This window comes from Mesoplodon densirostris, chromosome 1, assembly GCF_025265405.1.
Source record: "Mesoplodon densirostris isolate mMesDen1 chromosome 1, mMesDen1 primary haplotype, whole genome shotgun sequence".
In the NCBI taxonomy this organism is placed as follows: Eukaryota; Metazoa; Chordata; class Mammalia; order Artiodactyla; family Ziphiidae; genus Mesoplodon; species Mesoplodon densirostris.
The window spans coordinates 152,683,465-152,705,091 of record NC_082661.1 but is presented as its reverse complement, the minus strand read 5'-3'; the positions used below and the strand labels follow the sequence as shown (position 1 = coordinate 152,705,091).

Below are 21,627 nucleotides of genomic sequence, written 5' to 3'. Positions count from 1 at the left end.
CGCGTCCGGAGCCTGTGCTCCGCAACGGGAGAGGCCACGACAGTGAGAGGCCCGCATACCGCAAAAAGAAAAAAAAAAAAAAAAAAAAAAAAAAAAAGCTTAACTTTCTTTATAATCTTGAGCATCATATATGTTCTTGATGGTATGAAAATGCCCTGATACTGTTTCAGTTAGGATGCGTAGGTCTGCAATTAATAAACACCGGACGATCATTTGAGACATTTTTCTTATATTACAAAGAGTCTGGAGGAGGCAGGACATCTAGTTCATCAGTGCAGTGATGTCATTAAAGACCCAATTTCTTTGACCCTTTCTGTTATTAAGCACATTTAATTTTTGTCCTCCTTTATTGCATCATGGTGGCAAGATGGCTGCTGAAGTTCTAAGCATCATTATGACATACCATTATCCCAAATAGGATGGAATCAAAAGGAGACATTAAAGTCACTATTGGTAAGACTAACCCGTGATTCAGTCCTTGGGGCTGGGCACACTGTCAACCCAAACACAGTGGGCTTCTGTTAGCAAGAAAGAAGGGAGAAGATGGGTAGGCAATTAACATTGTCTGCTTCCTACTCCTTCCCTTTTAACTTTGTGAAATATGACAGTGTCACAAAGGCTTCACTTTGGGGTGTTACTTCTACTATGTCTGTGACCAGAGCAATCTTCTATCTTCTCCTTTCTTTCCTCTTCCCTCCACAACTTATAACAAGTTGTACTATATATTTACTGCTATGTGTTAGGTTAAAAGACATGAACTTACCAATATTAACATATTTTTCCCATGAAAGTTGAGCGATTCCCCCAAATAATTCAGGATTAATGGAAAATGAATAACCATGGACAGTAAGTGAATAAAAGCTGCTTAAAGCCACCAGAGAATGTTTTTAAAAATGGGGAAAAATGTAATTTATAATTTAAACCAGTGAAAGATTCACATTGGACATTTTCATTTGGAAAAAAAGAAAAAATCACCTGTTAATCACATTTAATGACATTTCTAGAGATTGACAATAATGGACAAGGAAATGTCCATTTTTATTTCTTAAATTTGAGGAATCTATCCAGTCATGTACTGCAGAGAGAGAAAATGTATTACCTTATGGCTTTCTTTAATAGTGTGAACTACCATTTACCTTATGCCTTCTCTCTGACCCAGTTGGAATTATCACAATGGCTGCACATATATTCAAAAAGACATGGAACTCAATGGAGAAGAATTAATCTTCCTACAGTAGAACACTTAAAATTAAAAAAAGATGAGTGGAAAAAACCAGCACAGAGGGGAAAGACAAGTGTCTCAAACACCCAAACATGGAGCAGATCCAGCACTTTGCAGGGGCCATAGCCAGACTTTGTAACAGGAGAGGAAGTCATCTGGAAAATGGCATTTCTCACACACCAGCTGTAAGTCAATCTCCCGGGTAAGAGTATCAAGTTAAACAACCTTTGCAAGTCTCTCATTTCTATGAATGTAATAAGATTCCAGCAACAGAATCATTCTTTTGTTCAGTGGTTTCCCACCTGTGGCTCACATCCTGCTAAAGTCATCTTCTTCTTGAAAGTCTTGCCCATCAAGTTTCATATGCTTAGTCCCAAATGTCTCTTTTGTGGAAGAATTAGATTAATATTATCAGAAGTCACCCTGATGTGCAGCCATAAGAAATAAAACTGAGTAGTGATCATTAAAATGTAGGTCATTTAACAGCTGGGAAGGACAGTGTGAGAGCTCTTGAGGAAGTTAAGAAATGGGAGGAAAGAAAGAGAACTAAATAAAAATACAAAAATGGCAAAAAAGCAATGAAGATTTTCAGAAAATAAGGGAGTAAAAAGTAACTGTGTTACACACAAGACAACAGCAAGGTAAGGAAAAAGAATTGTACGGGTTGGGAAAGTGTGGATTACAGTTCTGACTTCACTAATTATTCCTGAAATTTTGAACAAGACACTTAATTTTTACTTTTTAAAAATAGCTTTATTAAAACATCATTTACGGGCTTCCCTGGTGGCGCAGTGGTTGAGAGTCCGCCTGCCGATGCAGGGGACATGGGTTCGTGCCCCGGCCTGGGAAGATCCCATATGCCGTGGAGCGGCTGGGCCTGTGAGCCATGGCCGGTGAGCCTGCGTATCCGGAGCCTGTGCTCCGCAACGGGAGAAGCCACAACAGTGAGAGGCCCGCGTACCACAAAAACAAACAAACAACAACAAAAACAAACAACAAAAAACATCATTTACATTTCATACCATTCGCTCATTTAAAGTATACAATTCAATGCTTTGTAGTATATTCACAGAATTATACAGTTGTCACAATCTAACTTGAGAACATTTCATTATCCCCAAAGAAACCTAATACCCATTAGCAGTCACTGTTTATTCACTCTGCCCCCAAACCTGGCAACCACTAAGCTACTTTCTGTCTCTATAGATTTGCCTATTCTGGACATTTCATATAAATTTCACTTAATGTAAAGTTTTCAAGGTTCATCCCTGGTATAGCATGTATCAGTACTTCATTCTTTTTATTGTCAAATAATATTCCATTATATGGATATACCACATTTTATTCATCCATTTAGCAGTTGGTAAATATTTGAGCTTTTCCCTCTTTTTAGCTATTATGGATAATGCTGCTATTAGCATTTGTATAAAAGCTTTTGTAAACCACTTAATCTTTCTATGACCTTATCTGTAAAGCAAAACTAAGAGTTTATGCTTTATGTTTCCACATTTGAAGAAATCTTCATTTTAGGTTTCTAATTGATTTATGACATAGGTTTGAAGAATACAACATAGATACAACATAGATGCAGCTGATATTCCTAGTAAAACAATTAACAATAGCATATACTACTTCCCACTTTCAGTTGATAAGTAGATGAGAGTTCTTCAAATATTTTTTAATTAACAGACCATTTAATGTTCTTTTGTATTCATTTAGCCATCCATCCACTTATTCATCAAATTTTTATCAAATGCTTATGAGTGCCCATAATGTTCTATTTCCACAAGATACATAGTGGTGGATAAGAGAGAACTTACACATAAGGAATTTATATTCTGGTAGAGAAGAGAGGACATGTATACACATCCATAAAATACATGGTGAAAATGAAAATGACATTTATTGAGACTCAGATATAGCCGCAGTGGGTTCAGAGTACAGTTCTTTGCCTACCATGATATTTCAACAAATTCTTTGTTGTTGAAATGAAACTCTTTGTTGAAATTATCTAGGAAAGACTTACTTACATATAGAAAATGGAAAGCGTTCAAGGAGGAGGTACTTGCTGTTGAAAGATACTGTTGTTGTATATGTTACAACAGTGTATAATAATTGCCAAAGAGGTCTGGAAGTGGTGTTAGCAGCAAGTTACAGAAGCTCAAAACTTGTGCCTTATGCAGCCGTGTGACTATACTTTGGCACAAAACAAATCACCCTATATTGCTATCCAGTTTGAATATACCCTGCATTTCAACATCTTTTTGAAATAACCGTTGGCCTTTCCTTTTACATCATTCTGGATTTCTGATAAAAAATCCTTATAAAGGATGTAACATCTAAAATTGTAACATAATAAAGGAAATTCATTTTGTTAACTCATTAGATATCATAATCCAGTCAGTGTTTACGAATACTCCCAGTAGTTAGTGTCCTGGAATGTTGCTGGTTACCATATTTCCTCTTCTCAGAACTCATGACAACATTTGATACACTGAGAAAGTTTTGCTAATTTGGTTAATTTATGAAAAAATTATATAAATATGAATACAAAGTTTATTGATTTCACATTGACCTGAAATAATCTTGGACATCATAGCTTACAAATGGATTCATTCCAATCATAACCATTTGCCATCTGTTTCCTTTCCTGAGAAGCAACAAAAGAATGTATTAGGGCTTCCCTGGTGGCGCAATGGTTGAGAGTCCGCCTGCCGATGCAGGGGACACGGGTTCGTGCCCCGGTCCCGGAGGATCCCACATGCCGCGGAGCGGCTGGGCCCGCGAGCCATCGCCGCGGAGCCTGTGTGTCCGGAGCCTGTGCTCCGCAACGGGAGAGGCCACAGCAGTGAGAGGCCCGCGTACAGCAAAAAAAAAAAAAAAAAAAAAAAGAATGTATTAATTTGTAATCAGAATGTGATGAGACACTACATCCATGAATATTAGAATCTATCAAGAGGATCCTTTTGGTATAGTACCAATTAATCAGTCATTGCTTTATGTCCCAGAAGAGTGAGCTATAAGACCTACATAAAGGCTCCTTTGCCCTCTGGCATCAGGTTGGATTTCGCCAATGGAAGTCACCAGAGATCGGAGAGCAGGAAAATGATGAGGGATATTCTTTCCTTTATTATCTTCCTCAGGCTGAGGGATTGCCACTGGATGTGTTCCTCTATCAAAGTCCACAGTTGGCGTCTACAGCTTTAGGTCTCAAAGGGTCATGGTAACCATTTGCTCCGTTATCAGACCTAGTGGAGCTACTGTTGCTGACCCCAGGGTCCCTTCACCATTTTTGGTTTCTCTTTCTTGATTCCGTCCATAATTTCATAAATGGATTGTTCATTAACTCACTTTACTCATTTTTTTGTTGTTGTTTTGTTTCTGATACTTGCCAAGACCTTGAAGATAAACTTCCTTTCCTACTTCCTTAGCAACTACTCTGTCTTGAGAAAAATTGTTCAGAACTTGTAAATAACACCAAAAGGTGAACAGAATGTCCTTCTATTATCATATGGGGTCATTGTTTTACAGGTCCACGCAAGGATTATCTAAGGAAATGTACTTTGTTCAGCTTACAATTTATTATGACTTAGTGAAGTTACATGCATAGTTAACTTATGCATTTTGCCCTATAGTGATGTAAATAAGGTCTGTCCACATTTTCTCTTCTGTAAAAAGATAACTCCAAAGGCTTCAGTTTTTTGCTTTCCAGGATATTAATCATTTTGCACTTACTGAGCAATCTTATCTTTACATTTCCATATTAAATTACTTATAAATAAATCAGCTATTCAAATCACTTTGAGCTGGTCTTAATATCTTATGAGTTACCCCTTTGTTTAGTGAGTTGAAGGCAATCTTTGATACATGTTCATTTTATATTTGCATGAGAGTCCTGATTTTATCTTTTTGAAAATTCTACTTTAGCATCTCTTTGGACTATCTCTCCTGTCTTATCCCCACATCTTCAATCTGCCCTTACCTATTGGTTCTTTCCTATGTTCATTTAAAGCATATTCAAATCTCTCCTTTCATTAAAAAACAAAACAAACCCTGGAAGTTTCCTCTGTTTGCATTTATACTGTACACTTCTTGAAACAGTTGCCTATGTACACACACATTTGTCATTTCTTCAACTCACTTCGACTTCTCTTTCTATTGACATGATTTCTTCCTCCGATTCTAATGAAACTGCTCATATCAATGTAAATAAAAACCTCATTATTCAATCGAATAAACACTTTAAGTTCTGAAGTTATTTGAGTTCACCATAGCACTTGACAATGATGTCTCTTTTCTTGAAATATTCTTTTAGCTCCTATGGTATCTTGCATTCTTGATTTTCTTCTTTCTGGTTGTAATTCTAAGTCTTTTGACTGTCTTTGAGTGGTTGTGCTTCAAGTGTTCTCAGCTGAACCTTTTTTTTTTCTTCTTGTTCTTCATATACTCCGACATGATCTTGTTCTCTTTCATGACTTCAGTTACCATTTAGTTCCATGGCACAAGCCTAGCTTTGTCTCCAAATCACCAGATCTGCATATCCAACTTCTGTTGAACATCTCAGATGTCCCAGTACATCTCAGACTCCCTATAGTATCAAAAAAACAAAATGCTTTCACTCTCTGATTTGCTGCATGCTCTGTGCTTTCTACATTAGGGAAGAGTGCCACCATGACATGGTTGCTCAAGGCAGAAACAGGCAATTTTCTTAAATTCTTCTTCCTCACCTCTTGTATACAATTAAACTCTAAATTGAGACAATTCTACCTTTTAAACATTTCTCAAGTCTATTCTTTTTTTTTTTTTTTTTTTTTTTTTTTTTTTGCGGTATGCGGGCCTCTCACTGTTGTGGCCTCCCCCGTTGCGGAGCACAGGCTCCGGACGCGCAGGCTCCGGACGCGCAGGCTCAGCGGCCATGGCTCACAGGCCCAGCCGCTCCGCGGCATATGGGATCCTCCCAGACCGGGGCACGAACCCGTATCCCCTGCATCGGCAGGCGGACTCTCAACCACTTGCGCCACCAGGGAGGCCCTCAAGTCTATTCTTATCTGTATCCTAACTCCTACTTTTTGGGTCAGGCCGCAATCATTCAACTGACTCCAAATTAGGCTTCCTGCCTCTATATTTGCCTGTTCCATGCCATTTATATAAAATGCAAATCGAATCTCTCTCACTTTGAACCCTCAAATAGCTCCTGTTTTCTTTGGCTAAGTCCAATGTCTTTATCATGGTATATAAAACCCTTCATCCTCTGAACCTGACTTCTGCCACAGCCTTGTTTCTTGTATTTCATTCACCAACTCTTTGCTCTAGTCATAGTAGGTGGGGATAAAAGCCAAGTGGAACCCAAGCATTGAACTACATCGAAATAGGCTTGCTCTGTGTTCTCTGCAGAATAAATAAAAATTTGCAAATTTTGGTCAATGATTTATTTGTGCTTATATAATAATAGTTTTGTGGGAGAGAGAGTCCTTTGTAGGCTACATAGCTGTCCTTTATGTCTTGCTGAGTGTGCTAAGATTGTAAGGCCCTAACTGCTGTTTACTGGGGCCATTTTTCAGGGCTGTTCATGCAGTTCGTAATCTTGAGAGATGAGGTGATATCTCCTACACCCACACAAAGAGTAAGCTAGCTCACTCCTTTCTATAAATGTGGTGGATTCCCCAATCTCAGCCTTTCTCAGCTGGGATGCGCATACTCTGCATGTATAGCATCCATCTGGCCCCCTCCCCATCTCCTTGTGAGATCTGGGGGCAAGAAGAAACATTATAAATATACTGATGCTCCAGCTGTTTGCTGTGCCATGAGTAACAAAACCCTTTTTCTCTGACTCAGGAGTTTTGTCTCTTCTACCAGCATCCAGGAAAGAACAACAGACTAATTTATTAGCTTGTAAATCAACTCAAATCTTAGACCTGACCATTTTATGTTTTAAAGTAGTTCTTTTACTTCCAAGTAATTTTAAGAAATGTTGATGAAAATGCTGCTTTTTTTCTGAATAAGAAAATAAAATAGTGAATAGTCCAGGTCAATATTAGCATCTGGCAACAGTACTTAAAGGCAGTTTTAGATGGGATTCTCAATAGTGATAGGTCAGCATTTGGTATCAACTTCTATATGATCATGGGACCTAAGACAATGTTAGGAATGTGAAGTCCTGTTATTCTCAGGGGCATCTGAAGGATATTAAGTGATTCATTATTTGTTTTCTTTTAAAAATGTTAGCACACACACAAAAAAAGCATAACATGACAATTGTGAGTTAAGTTTTCTTTGGGGTCAAATGAGGACTATAGCCCAGAGACAGCCATTCAGATAGCTCCGAGGAACTACTCCGAAGAGGTGGGGGAAAGGTCAGTATATACGTGATTTTAGTGAAGGTGGATACATGCAGTCAAGCACACATTTTGGCAAAAGGTTGCTGCTAGTCATGAGGAGCCAGATGTCTCCATTAATGATTTTAGTGCTTTTCTAGGTATGAGAAGATGCAAGAAATTGGGCTCATAAAATCTTCTCCTAAAAATATCTATCTGATGGCCTGTTCTGCCAGTTTTTCCCAGAGCACGGAGAGCCTTATTCCTGATCTTCACCTTGAACTCCTTTCAGGGTACGTTGAAGGCCAGCGACTACAGTGGCTAGTGACTTCATGCTTGTAGAACCAGATGGCGAGTGACAATTTTTAGTTGGAAGCACCTCTAACATATTAGCACAATCACAGGAACGTGGGTCATCAAATCCTGGTTAGAGTACTTGAACGAATGGATGGACACTGACCTGAATGAGAAAGTCCACAATCAAACTCATTCTTTCATTAATTTATTCTGAGAACAACAAGCACTTACTAATTTCCAGGTACTATTCTAGAAAGTATGGATATAGAAATAAGTGACAAGATCATTGAATCCTTATAGAGATTAGAGCTAATGGGAGAGACTGACATGCAAACATTTCTAATATAATGTAATAAGAATTTTGTTAATAATAATCATATAGCCATAGGAAAGTGCCAGTGTGCATGTGTGCATGTGCCCCAAACACAAACTACCTTTACTCCACCACCCAGAAAAGAACACTACTGTTAATAGCTTGGTAAATTTGGTAGATATCCTTATAGTCTAATATTTTACACCCCCTGAGAATACATGAATACTATATATATATATATATATATATACTCTCTATATGTAATTATTAAAATACATGATAAATGCTATTAAAACACATACTGTGCTATGAATTTATGAAACTTTATCTCCCAGAAACCTTTATATATGATAGTATATATATATATATATATATATATATATATATATATATACTAATATATATACTACTTTATATATACTACTTTATATCTATATATACTTATTTATATAGCTTATAAACTAGTATACTTATTTATTTATATATAAATCATATATATTAGTTTATATAGTTTAGTGTATATAAACTAATATATATTTTTATATATAGTATTGGAATATACATTGGAGAAAGGACAGCCTCTTCAATAAGTGGTGCTGGGAAAACTGGACAGCTACATGTAAAAGAATGAAATTAGAACACTCCCTAACACCATACACAAAAATAAACTCAAAATGGATTAGAGACCTAAATGTAAGACCAGACACTATAAAACTCTTAGAGGAAAACATAGGCAGAACACTCTATGACATAAATCACAGCAAGATCCTTTTGGACCCACCTCCTAGAGAAATGGAAATAAAAACAAAGTAAACAAATGGGACCTAATGAAACTTCAAAGCTTTTGCACAGCAAAGGAAACCATAAACAAGACCAAAAGACAACCCTCAGAATGGGAGAAACTATTTGCAAATAAAGCAACTGACAAAGGATTAATCTCCAAAATTTACAAGCAGCTCAATAACAAAAAAACAACCCAATCCAAAAATGGGCAGAAGACCTAAATAGACATTTCTCCAAAGAAGATATACAGATTGCCAACCAGCACATTAAAGAATGCTCAACGTCATTAATCATTAGAGAAATGCAAATCAAAACTACAATGAGATATCATCTCACACCGGTCAGAATGGCCATCATCGAAAAATCTAGAAACAATAAATGCTGGAGAGGGAGTGGAGAAAAAGGAACCCTCTTGCACTGTTGGTGGGAATATAAATTGATACAGCCACTATGGAGAACGGTATGGAGGTTCCTTAAGAAACTACAAAGAGAACTACCATACGACCCAGCAATCCCACTACTGGGCATATACCCTGAGAAAACCATAATTCAAAAAGAGTAATGTACCAAAATGTTCATTGCAGCTCTATTTACAATAGCCAGGACATGGAAGCAACCTAAGTGTCCATCAACAGATGAATGGATAAGGAAGATGTGGCACATATATACAATGGAATATTACTCAGCCATAAAATGAAATGAAATTGAGTTATTTGTAGTGAGGTGGATGAACCTAGAGTCTGTTGTCATACAGAGTGAAGTAAGTCAGAAAGAGAAAGACAAATACCGTATGCTAACACATATGTATGGAATCTAAGGGAAAAAAAAAAGTCATGAAGTACCTAGGGGTAAGACAGGAATAAAGACACAGACCTACTAGAGCATGGGCTTGAGGTTATGGGGAGGGGGAAGGGTAAGCTGTGACAAAGTGAGAGAGTGGCATGGACATATATACACTATCAAACGTAAAATAAATAGCTAGTGGGAAGCAGCCACATAGCACAGGGGATCAGCTAGGTGGTTTGTGACCACCTAGAGGGGTGGGATAGGGAGGGTGGGAGGGAGGGAGATGCAAGAGGGAAGAGATATGGGAACATATGTATATGTATAACCGATTCACTTTGTTATAAAGCAGAAACTAACACACCATTGTAAAGCAATTATACTCCAATAAAGATGTTAAAAAAAAGACTAGTTTATACTAATCATCATAATGTATTAGTACATATATATACTTATTTATATATTTATATATACAAATATATATACTAATATGTGTACTAGTTTATATGATAATATATATTATTTATATATATATAAATGTATATATACACTAGTATATATATATATGTGTGTGTGTATATATGCTAATCATCACAGATACTAAATTTGAATTATATTCATTGTCCAGAGAGCCTGGAAAGAGTGCATAATTTGCCTAACAAACCTGTGTTTTCCTGAGTCTTCATAAGAGAATATGAGGATTTTCATCTTCAGTTGTATTCACTGAATATACACAGGGGCAGATATTTCTGTTGTGAGACTTATATGACAAATTAAATTTAGGTAGAGTCAAGTTTGCTTGCAGCAAACAGCTTAGTATTTTACATTTTAAACTGTAAGGACCTGGCAGAATTGGAAAATTTTCATGTGTTGTGCTTGCATTTTGGAATTTCAAGGGCCTGCTCTGCATTCGATTATGATATCCACCTCATGTAAATTGGAATGTATCTTTGAATGAATGAGTACAATAGCAAGACTAAATATATTTGCCCCTGAACAAAATTTCATGTATAAGATAATCTTTCTTCTGCTTGCTTCCAGATCACTGGAATATAACTGCCAAGGGAAAAACAGCTGTTGTCCTCTTCATTAAAGTGTGACCCCAGGCAAAATAAATAGAACTCTTGAAAATGTGACTGTGGTAAGCATGGTGCTTTACCACGCCATCCCCGTACACAAGCCCTTCTCCCTAGGGAATGTGGTACTGGCCTATGAGATGTAAGCACAAGCAGGCTGAGCGAGGTGTCCCAGATGCTATGGCTTCTCTGATAAGGAGGGACAGGCATGCAGGAAGGCCCCTTTGGTCTTATTCTTTATTACTTTTCTCCAGTTGCTCTCTTCTTTCCTTGACATCAGGCCTGCTGGTTCAGGAGCTATCTAGAGACCTGTAGGCCACAGTGGTGAGAGGAAGGTCTTTTATTGTGGCCAGGGCACTGGAACAAAGAGAAAAAAGTTCCTGAATCCTAAATAACATCATTGAGCAGTCAGTGAACACCAGCTACTGCCTTGCTCTGAACTTCTTGTTCTGTGAGGAAAAAAAGAAACTATTTAAGCTACTCTTAATCGTGGTTTCTTTACTTGCAGCTAAACTTATTTACAACTGATAGAGTAGGAAATACGTATTTCTCTCCCTAAATGAATATTAAATTTTTATTGCAGTCTTTAAATTATGGGAAACTTCCAGCTCATAGCTTATTGTCCTTTGACTCTTTAGGAAAATTCAAAATTTGACATTACTGTTTAATCCTATTGGGGGAACACCATAGCCCAACTTTAACAGCCTATAGCAGTAATTGTTTAAAAAGCCTTTAATAGGGAACACTTCTCTCTTTCAATTCTTGCTGCTTTTTATCTATGTTTCTATCTTTCTTTTTCCTCCATTTTCCCTCTCCCTCCACCTTCTTGATCTCTGTTGCTTTCATCTCTATTTCCACCTAAACCCCTTTCATTGTATTCCTAACCTAGACAAAGATTATACTTATATTAACTGAATATATTTTTTCTGTTTCCTATTATAATTAAAAATGGATGAGTAAAATATTTTAATTTATAGATTTATAATGCTGCCTTATTCCAAAAAGGATTTGTATTGCCATGGTTTGTAAATTTCTTTTTAAAAAAAAACCAGCTACTTTCCTAATATCTTAGGTTGCTTCTGTGAACTTTAATTTTTTTTTGAGCTAATTATTCTTGAAAGAAAAATAGTCATCCTTTTCTGAGAATGATGACTAAGATCATTATAATTTACTTTCATAAAGCAGAAGCAAAAACAGAAACAGATAAAACTCTGTATTTCTTAAAATGTAGAGGAAACTTACTTGGACCTTGTGATTCCAAGGATCCAATGCCATCTTTAACTTGTTTGTCATTAGTTCATTCATTCAACAGATGTTTATTGAGAGACTGCCCTGTGCAAAGAACTATGGTCTCCTCTATTGCCCCCACCCCCTCAAAGGAATAAGTGGGTAATTAAGATATAATTAACTTTTATCATCCTTATCAGGATCACCAGTCCTAGAAACAAAATATATTTATCTCATGCCTGCTGAGATAAAATATATTTATCTCATGTTCTCTCCAGAACCAAAGAGAGAATGAAGAGAGAGAGCCAAAGGGTTGGAGGCATAGTTTTCTTCCCAGGTCTTAGAGGTGTTGGTGTCATTTTGCTCAGTGACTTATTGAAAATATAAAATCCTTATGATTAGTTAAGGTTATCTTAGTCAGTTTCCTTGTTTTTGCAATGTAAACCCCTAGGAAACCTGCAAAAACTGTGAGAAAGCTCTGAGTTGTTTAGGATCATGGAAAACTCTATTTGGAAGAAGTAAATGGTAGCACACAAGAAAACAGAGGGCACAGTCTCTGAGGTCTTAATAAGAAAAGAGGTGATGAGGAAGTGTGTCTGTGGTCAAGATTTCCTCTGTGCTGGAGGCCTCCACTCTCCCACTTTGCATAATCCCCTTATTCAAGGCTTCTAAAGCAGTATTAACGAAGACAACATATTGAGTGTTTGTGTTCCTAAGATCATTTTTTAATTTTATATACCATTGGTCAGGTAGTTCTAGAGTTTAATATTAAGTTCTCTGTTTCAAAATTTAAAAGATACGGAGAGACCCTAGAAAGAGTTCAAAGGAATGAATCAAAGAGAAATATAGGACTTGTGAATAAAGATTTAAGAAGAAAGGCTCTAGAAAGGAAACATCATTTATTATTGGCAGTGAAAAAGAGATGAAAATTTATTTCATCAAAATGAAAGAATGGCTGCTTTTCATGGGTGCTGAATGGATTACCAAGAAAAGGCTTACCATTTCTTGGCAATTTTATGCCTTTTGGTATGAAGCCAAAATAATTGGCCAAATTGATTTTAATTGTTAAAAAAAAAAGGTAATTCAGTGTTAATTGATATACCCTGTTGAAATTTATCAAGGGACAGGGAGAGAAAAACATCTAACATACAAAATAAAATTGCACATACATGAACAATGTACAGTCTTATGTAAAAAATTTACATGTAATGGACAACTTCACACAGAAAATTACTTAGCAATACTGAATCAAGTAGAAATAAAAGAAAATCTTAGTAGACCTGTAACCTTTAAAGAAACTAGATCAGTGTTTTAAAATCTTTCCCCCTTCTATATAAAAAGCCAAAATGAAAACCCAAAATGAACTAACAACAGATCTAGATCAATTAAAAGGCAAGTTATGACACATCATCAAGAAACAATTAATTCTAAAACTATATATAATCCTTCCAGAAAATAGAACAAAATAAAACAGGTGGTGACATCTTACAAATAATTTAATGAGGCTAAATTATCATGATGCCAAAATCAAATAAGGATTTTATTGATAATGGATGATTAAAAGTCATTCTTCCTTGTGAAAATAGATGCAAAATTCCTGAAAAAAATATTAGCAAACAAATCTCACAGTGTGTTGAAAAAGTACATCATGAACGAATTGGCTTTTCCAAAGAATTCAAGGAAGATTAATGTTTAAAAATACATTGCAAAGCATGATACAACCATTCATTTAGATTATTATTTTTTTATTTTTATTTTTTATTGAAGTATAGTTGAATTACAATATTATGTTAGTTTCAGGTATACAGCACAGTGATTCGTGGGGTTTTTTTTGAAGATTATAGTCTATTTTAGATTATTACAAAATATTGGGTATAATTCCCTGTGCTATAGGGAATTGTTGCTTCTCTATTTTAAGTATAGTTGTTTTTATCTGTTAATCCTGTACTCTAATTTGTCTCTCCCCCATCCCTTTCACCTTTGGTAACCATAAGTTTGTTTTCTGTCTGTGAGTCTTTTTCTGTTCTGTATATAGGTTCATTTGTATTATTTTTTAGATTCCACATATAAGTGGTAGCATATAGTATTTGTCTTTGTCTGATTTATTTCACTAATCATAATATTCTCTAGGTCCATCCATGTTGCTACAGATGGCAGTATTTCATTCTTTTTTTTTTGGCTGAGTAATATTCCATTGTAGATATAAGCCACATCATCTTTATCCAGTCGTCTGTTGAGGGGCACTTGGATTGCTTCCCTGTCTTGGCTATTGTAAATAGTGCTGCTCTGAATGTTGGGGGTGCATGTATCTTTTCAAATTAATATTTTCTTTTTTTTCCAGGTATATATACAGGAGTGGAGTTGCTGGATCATATGGTAGTTCTATTTTTAGTTTTCTAAGGAACCTTCATACTGTTTTTGCGTAGTATCTGCACCAATTTACATTCCCACCAATAGTGTACAAGGGTTCCCTTTTCTCCACATCCTCTCCAGCATTTATTATTTGTAGACTTTATGATGACAGCCATTCTGACCTGTGTGAGGTGATATCTCATTGGTTTTGATTCACATTTCTCCAATAATTAGCAATGCTGAGCATCTTTTCATGTTCCAGTTGGCCATCTGTATGTCTTCTTTGGAAAAATGTCTATTTAGGTCTTCTGCCCATTTTTTAATTGGGTTGTCTGTTTTTTACATATTGAGTTGTATGAGCTATTTGTATATTTTGGATATTAACCACTTGTCAGTTGCATCATTTGCAAATATTTTCTCCCATTCCATAGGTTGTCTTTTTGTTTTGTTGATGGTTTCCTTTGCTGTGCAAAAGCTTTTAAGTTTGATTAGGTCTCATTTGTTTATTTTTGCTTTTACTTCTTTTGCTTTGGGAGACTGATCTAAGATAATATTGCTATGATTTATGTCAAAGAATGGTTTGTCTATGTTCTCTTCTAGGAGCTTTATGGTGTCATGTCTTACATCTAGGTCTTTAAACCATTTTGAGTTTATTTTTGTATATGGTGTAAGGGGATGTTCTAATTTCATTCTTTTACATGTAGCTGTCCAGTTTTCCCAGCACCACTTATTGAAGAGACTGTCTTTTCTCCATTGTGTATTCTTGCCTCTTTTATCATTGATTAATTGACTGTAGATGCATGGGTTTATTTCTGGGCTCTCTATCCTATTCCATTGATCTATGTGTCTGTTTTCATGCTAATATCAGTATAGTCTGAAGTCTGGAAGGGTTATACTTCCAGCTTTTTTTTTTTTCCCCCTCAGGATTGCTTTGGCAATTCTGGGTCTTTTATGGTTCCATATAAATTTTAGAGTTATTTGTTCTAGTTCTGTGAAAAATGTCATGGGCATGTTGATAGGGATTGCATTAAATCTGTAGATTACTTTGAGTAGTATGGCCATTTTAACAATATTAATTCTTTCAGTCCAAGGGCATGGGATATCTTTCCATTTCTTTGAATCATCTTCAATTTCCTTATCAATGTTTTATAGTTTTCAGCATATAGATCTTTCACCTCCTTGGTTAAGTTTGTTCCTAGGTATATTTTTTATATGATTTTAAATGGGATTTTTTTTTACTGTCTCTGATATTTCATTATTAGTGTATAGAAATGCAATGGATTTCTATATCTTAATCTTGTATCCTCCTACCTTGCTAAAATCATTTATTAATTCTAATAGTTTTTGTGTGGAGACTTAGGCTTCTCTATATAGAGTATCATGCCATCTTCAAGTAGTGATGGTTTTACCTCTTCTCTTCCAATTTGGATACTTTTATTTCTTTTTCTTATCTGATTGCTGTGGCTAAGACTTCTAATACTGTGTTAAATAGAAGCGATGAGAGTAGGCGTCCTTGTCTTGCTCCTGAATTTAGTGGGAAGGCTTTCAGCTTTTCACCATTGGGTATTATGTTGGCTGTGGGTTCGTCATAAATGGCCTTTATTATGTTGAGATATGTTCCCTCTGATGAGACTTTTTATCCTGAATGGATGTTGAATTTTGTCAAATGCGTTTTCTGCAGCTACTGAGATGATTATGTGGTTTTTATCTTTCCTTGTGTTGATGTGTTGTATCACACTGATTGATTTGTGTATGTTAAATCATCCTTATGACCCTGGAGGGAATCCAACTTGATCATGGTGTATGGTCCTCTTTATATATTGTTGGAATTGGTTTGCTAATAGTTTGTTGAGGATTTTTGCCTATTTAGACAGTTATTACCTTCCTGCTAATTTGAGAGCACAGAGAGGGCAAAATTGTGTCTATTTTCTCCACTGTTCCAGGCGTAAGGGCTTTGGTGGGCACTCAGTGAAAATTTTTTTCCTATTAAATTAAATTACATGTGGTTGGATAATGAAAATTTAGTTTCAGAGGTATTTATAGAAATCAAAATGTGTTAGATGTCTTAATTCAAAGTAGAATATTCGTTAATATTTTGAAAGGTAGAGGTAATGTCCTAAGGAATTCTTTTCAGTTCTTTTGGAGTCAGGATGGCCAAAAATATGTACCCAGTCTTCCACTCCCGGCTAATATTGGACTCTGAGCCACAGATTCTTTCTCAGAATCCTCAACACAGTCCTGGAGTTACTCAGTATCAGATAATTGGAATTGGTGCATGCAACACAACCTATTTGGTATTTCTGTTTTGTCTCAGGAAAAAAAAATCACATTTTGTACTCTATCAAAATATTTACTTATGTATTGACTGATGATACTAGCATAGAAACAACCTTAGGAAAGCCTACCTTTTAATATAGATTCAATCTCTTTGCTTTGCTTTCCCATTGTACTTGCTATATGACCTTAAGGCAATGGTTTTGGACAAATTATTTATCATTTCAGATTCAGCAAAAATTACTTTGGGTTTTTAAACTGTAAAAATCTGAATGATTTGGTGGAAACTTGGATTCTAATTGCAGCTTTGTTTTGGCAAAGCTAAACCTAGATTATAAATATTAATGTGTCTAGATGATATATCTCAAGTTATTGTCCAAAACTTTTAAATAAATTCCAGCTAGAAAAAGAAACACATTTCTCAATTACTTTTTTTTTACAGTTTTTTTTTATTGGAGTAAAATTGCTTTACAATGTTGTGTTAATTTCTGCTGTACAGTAAAGTGAATCAGCTATATGTATACCTATATCCCCTCCCTCTTGGACCTCCTTCCCACCTTCCCCCATCCCACCCATCTAGATACAATGGAATATTCTCAATTACTTTTGAAAAGCCATATGTTAAGTGGCCAGGAGGTTCAAGGTAGTTCTAATAAATCACATAAAAGAGGCAGTCTTAAATTGTAGAGAATTATCTTGCACAATTAATTTGAGGTTCAGAGGCAAGGTAATCAGTATCATTTTCTCTAACAATCAGACATCTTTAATTGAGTATTGCTCCTCTACCCTTAGGGGACCTTTTTCCAATTTGAGCATGAAGTTGAAAGTGTCAGTTTCAATCAGTCTTGCACCAGAGGGTACGATTTGCCCACATAAGTATCATCAAAGAGATCTGAAGATGCTTTTTCTGTGAGGGCTTAGATATTGAACTTCCATGATGAATTATGTCTTTCAGCATGCATCAGAATCTCAGTTTCTCTCCAAGTGAAAACTGAAATTTTTCCCAATTTTAATTTGCCTTATTGTTTACAGATATAATGCTTTTCTTATTTTAATTAAAATAATGAACAACCTAAGATTTTCATTTTTTTGTCTCGTGTATAGATGGATAAAGTACATATCTTGGCATTTGTTAAGTAGTTGATTTAAAATTTTTGTCTCATAATTAAAAGAAAAGTAATTACAACTTACTAAAGACAGTGACAACTTTAGAAATACACTGCTCTATAAAAATTAGAGAAGTTATGAAACTTCCTGGAAATACTTAGAAATATTGGGCTGAAATGGGGTTTGAGTACATAAAATCATAGCAGAATAAAAATATTGCAAATCACTCAAAATGTTAGCACTGTCTTTTAGACAGTTTTTATTGACAGTTTAAAAAATCAAGTGATTATATGAATTTTAATAAAAATGGTAAAGATTATTTAGTTCATCACATTATAAAAGTAAGGGGGTTTAATTACAGTTTTGTGAGGAGTTAAAATTTCAAGTAGGGATATCATAGAGAAATGGTAAAACTCAACTAAAAATATCAATGCTTCTAGGAGGAGCTAATTCTATGCCTTGGGGAAGAGAGTTTTCAAGATTAGGCTAGAAATTTTTGTTTCCAACAGGCAAGTGTGCTTTGAAATGTTCTGATATGGTGTTGACAGGACTCAGAAGCTAGCTTAAAAAGAGTTTCCACTGGCTAATTTGTGACAATTTGAGCATTAAAAAAGGTAATAAAAATCGCAATAGATTAAAACAGCAGAGCCTAGAAGAAGCCATTATTCATAATTATGCTTAAAAGAAAATGGAACTTTATTTTTTCTTCATATAAATGGTTCTACATTCAGGTTAATTTTTTTTTCAGGTTAATTTTTGAGAGGAAAATTTCCTCATAATAATATATACATTATATATATAATATATAATATAATAATAATGAAATATTGATGTATGTTTGTAGATATTATTTTTAAGGTGGGTAACTCATATCCATACACAAAATAATATGACCAGCACCATTGTTATTGGTATTTTGTGGAATCTGCTTTGTTCACCCTTCTTGTATGCTTTTCTGACCTCCCTTTATGGCTAATTTGTCCTCTTCTAGAAGTATATTTTAAGTGCTTTTGTTTAGAATCTATTAATAGAAGAAATAGTTTGTTTTCATCTAATGATTTACATGTTTTGCCCTCATTATCAGATGATAATTTTGTTGGACATACATTTCTAGATTGATTCTCAAATGTATTTTTTGAATACATTTTCTCAGAATTTTCTGTCTTCCATTGTAACTGCTGATTTGTTTTCAATCAAATTGTCTTACTTTAAAGATACTCTTTCATCTGTGGATGCTTTTTCTCTCTATTTTTGTTACTTTTTTGAGAACAGTGGCTTTGTATTTTTTTGTTTACTCTTATATCATCAAAGCCCAGAATAATGTCTCACAGTAGTTGCTCAATAAATACTTCTTAAATGAATATTGTAAAGGTTTTCACCGTTTTAATATGACTTTGTCATAGAGTTCTTGTATGAGTCTAAAGAGCTTAGTATGGCACTAAGCACATAATAACTATTCAATAAATGATAGCTTCTGTGTTTATTGAGAGAAAGGGATTGTTAATCTCTGTAATAGGAGGAGAAGGAGCTATCTGTAAGTATATGTATCATAAGCTTACATTCTAGAAAGTAGGCAAAACAAAAGAACAACACACGCACACATACACACACCGTATCTTCTCATCATACTTCCAAGTTTAAATACAAACATTGATTTTTGTTTCTTATATTTTTCCCTTTGGCAGCCACAAAAAAAGTTTGAAGTAGTAAGATTTACAACAAAAACGTACAAAAAAAGTTACCTCTCTGGTTCTATTTAATGGTACTACAAATATAAAACCAGAATTGCTTGCTTAAGAATAGAATATCGTCTTTGCAAACTGAAGAGAAATGTATTCCGTAGAAAGGCCGTTTTGATGAAAGTTTGTTCATGCAGTAAAAAATATTAGACCAACTTTTGAAATAAATTGTAAATGAAAATATTAAAAGTAGCAACTCAGGGTAAAGGTGATATTCTTGGGCCATGTCGTTATTGATATTTCTTCTTTCAGTGTTTTCATAGAAGGCTCCTGTTCCATTATACCAAGACATCTAAACTTCTCTCTAAAGTTCTTCAAAGAAGTGAATAGAAATTTCTCTAATGGTGTTCCAGATCCATCAGATAATTCCACTTGAGATTTCCGAGGAGATTCTATGCCAGTATTTTTCATTCTTCTAATTTTTTAGGATATGGTTTTTTAAAACTTCTAATTGGACAGAATTCATTACATTAGACCATGTCATTTATAATATTTATATGATTCCGAACAGTCATATATTCAACAAAAATTAGTCATCAAATTAATTATGTGATCAATTTGTCTTTATTTACTTTGCTAAAACTTAAATTTATAAAACCTGCAGGCTGATAGCACCTTACAGTTGATGAAATTCAGTGCTCTGTGGTTTCCACTTGTGCACATTCAACAAGATTGGTTTATCAGCATTACTAGAAGGACCATATTGTGTTTTATATGATGATCCTCCAGCTTGGAACTTCACAGTAAGTGAGGTATTGATTTGAGCTCAATACCTGCTGAACATAGTTCCTCAAAGTGCTAAAAAAAAAAGTACCTGCTAAATGAAAGAATATTTCAACCCTGGAGTGGGGAGAATGATTTTTAATAAATGTGAGTGCTTTTTGCATGTTGCAGGGAATTTTGAAAATATCATTTATCCTAAATATACAGTCCAATGTGATTTATTTGTTTTGCATGTGGAAATGTCACCTGCCATACCAGTAAACAAAGGATATTGTAGTCATCAAGCCATCAGCCACTGTAGCCGCCCACGACTATGCACCTTGAGGGGATTCAGGATTGAGAAAAACAGGATACTTGCCTTTGATATCAAGGCCAGATATACCAAAGGATTGATTTCAATGAGGCCAGACTCTTGCATCTTCCTATATATAGAAAAGCGCTAAATTCATTACCTTGAGATGTCTGGTTTTCTTTAGCAGTAACCTTCTGATGTTCTGACTACCTGGTTTTTGTTGCAAAAACTCCTATATATATCCTGGCTCCTCTCATACTTCTTATGAGCAGTCCCTCAGAGCAAGCTGAGAGGCTGTCTTCCAGTCTTAGGTCCTCAGCAAGTCCACCGAATAAAACATGATTCTCAACTTTGGGGTTGTGCATTTTTTTCAGTCGACATGCGTTTTTTCTCTTTCATGGAAAACTGGCCATACGTTGGGGTGAGTGGTAACAGGTCCAGACACATGCAGGAACCCATTGCTCTGGTTCCCTCCACTCCTCTCACATGCAGCACATGCCCATTCCTGCAAGCCCTTCTTCAGAAAATTGTGAATCTAAGGGCCCATGTCAATTTGTTGTGTCTCTTTTTCATCTAGTACAAACAGAAAAGTGTTGAGAGAGTGGAAGAAAGTTCCTTTCCCAAGGAGCTCAGTGAATATATTCCTTTGGAATTAGAGAGGAAATTAAACTGTGGCTGAACCTTTTTTCCTTTTTTCTTTCCAAAAACTTCCTGCTGTTTGATGTCCAGGATGATTGCTTAGACTACTCAAGGGTCCACTGGAATAATAGGCTTGCTTACTTAGCAGAGCCTGGATATTTCTTAAATTTGAAACAAAGCTGAGAAAGATAAATTTTGTCTTTGTAGTCTGTGTTTACAGTTTGTACTTTGTGAGACTTGTCTGTAATACATTGCATCTAAGCAGTGGGGTAGTTGCTTCTATACCAATTGAAAGAAGAATGTTAAAGTCTGCCAGATGCTGTTTTCATTAAATTATTATGATACTTCTATTTATACAAAGTTAGGTGAAAATGATCTCATAGGTTCCTATCAGCTCTACAGTTCAATTTCTCAAATGACTCAATGATTCCCCTTAAATCCATGGCACTTAAGATAATTTCTGAATTATCACATAAGAAATAGTTT

The 21,627-nt window shown here is 35.3% G+C and overlaps 1 protein-coding gene across 4 annotated transcripts in view; it reads left to right on the top strand.

Moving 5' to 3' along the window:
• The window catches only part of GRXCR1 (glutaredoxin and cysteine rich domain containing 1), a 349,214-nt gene that overhangs the window by 83,583 nt on the left and 244,004 nt on the right, over positions 1 to 21,627 (top strand). Inside the window, exon 5 of one of the 4 annotated variants that reach the window (XR_009533589.1) lies at positions 10,754 to 10,863. The exons of the other annotated variants lie outside the window; for them this stretch is intronic. The gene's annotated coding sequence lies outside the window, so the exon portion shown is untranslated. Of the gene's footprint in view, positions 1 to 10,753; positions 10,864 to 21,627 lie in introns of those variants that run through there. 4 annotated transcript variants of the gene reach the window in all.